At 49.8% G+C, this 1649-nt stretch overlaps 1 non-coding gene across 1 annotated transcript; it reads left to right on the forward strand.

Moving 5' to 3' along the window:
* Positions 1 to 639: 639 nt before the first annotated feature.
* Positions 640 to 801, forward strand: LOC138498964 (U1 spliceosomal RNA). Its single transcript, XR_011279051.1, has one exon. It is a non-coding gene; the product is annotated as a U1 spliceosomal RNA (small nuclear RNA).
* Positions 802 to 1649: the final 848 nt, after the last annotated feature.

Raw genomic sequence — 1649 nt, forward strand, 5'->3', positions numbered from 1 at the left:
ACCATGGGTGCCTTTGCGCTGGGCTGGGGTCAAGTCGGAGAGCAGCAGCGATGGGCCCCAATGATGCAGTTCTGTTTGGCAGTGGTGCTGATTTGCGGGTAGAAAACGCTGGGAACAGTAGGCCGTGCCAAGTGGATGGCACCGGAAGACACAGTGACCTCTGGCCCCGGACAAGGGAATACTTTCCTTTGGCGTTGTGCAGGCTTGGCTGACACAACACGGCATATGGTTACGGCAAAGATGTCAAAGCTTCAGCATTGTCATTGAGCAGAACCAGGATGATTATGATGGTGTCAATGGGGCCAGCGCTGAGCAGCTCCGCTCAGGAGGGCCAGGGGCCCGTGTGGAGCCGACAGGCCAGTGGGCAGACTGCAACAGGCCTGCTCGAGCCATCCTGCTATTTATACAAATCTCAGGCCGAACAGGGCCTGATGGAAGAAAGGAACTGCGCTACAATCTGCTCTTCTGCTGGGCTCTGCCTGCTGGAGATTCCTCCTACACGCGGGACATGCAGCTCTGCAGATGCTCAGAGCTTCCGGTAGGTTGTGGGGTTGGGGCTGGGTCAGGGCCTGCCTTCTCACCCTCGCTTAGCGGGGCTTCCCAGAACTGACCCAACCCATGCCCTCTTGCATGCAACTCATGCTTAGCTGGCAGAGGAGAATCTGTTCTCAAGGGCAGATCTCCCAGGGTGAGGCTTAACCATTGCACATCGGATTTGCTGACCCCTGCTATGTTCCCAAATGCGGGATACACAACTGCATTATTTCTTGTAGTGGGGGACTGCGTTCGTGCTCTCCCTCTGATTTATTGGTGAAAGAAAAGGTAAAGTGTGCACTAGGCCTGCTAGGTTGCATAGTTTAAGATTGTGCTCACGTTGCGTTTCTTCAATTAGGTTCACCTTTGGGTGATCGCTTTTCCACATTTTATCTGTTGAATTGAATTATGCTTCCCTCATCACTACAGAAGTAATGTGTATTACAGAGATAAGCTGCCATATGTATTGGGCACACTGCACATGCTCAGGCAGCATCAATCATGCTTTTTACAGGACAATGCTGGCCTAAATTGGGAACAGCCAGCATAGACATGTTGCTACAGGGGCATATTTTGGGTACAACCAGCATGACAATGTGTTACATCAGTGACATTGCTGTCTTACACTGTGGACACAAGTTACATGAAGGGGAGAAACACTGAATACTGAATACAGGGTCAGGGATCCTGATGGATAAAGAAGCAATCCCAGAGAGTGGGAGACAGAGGAGACATGAGCCTTGGACCTGCACCCATATGAAGATTGCATCCAAGGCAATTTTCCTCTTAGCAGTATCTGGAAGGTGAATACACTAAGTCTGTTACAAGCACAAGGAAGAGAAATATGTTCCCCGGATCCCCACCTACAAAAGAATGGTATCCAGAGAAATCTCCAGAGCCACAGCACCTGGCAGGTTAGTCTACTAGGGTGGTTAGGACTGTAAGAGATATATGATCAAGAACACTGAAACCAAACCTGAGGAATGCGAGCTGAACGATTATACCTGCGCATAAACTAATCATTAAACCAGTATTTGGCAGGTGAGTGAACTGGATAGACCTCTTGGGTGGCTTGCAGGTGACTCTGGTGCATGTGTTTTAAAAAGAAAAACATT

The sequence above is a fragment of the Ambystoma mexicanum genome, chromosome 5q (assembly GCF_040938575.1).
Source record: "Ambystoma mexicanum isolate Mex_15411 chromosome 5q, UKY_AmexF1_1, whole genome shotgun sequence".
Classification (NCBI taxonomy): Eukaryota; Metazoa; Chordata; class Amphibia; order Caudata; family Ambystomatidae; genus Ambystoma; species Ambystoma mexicanum.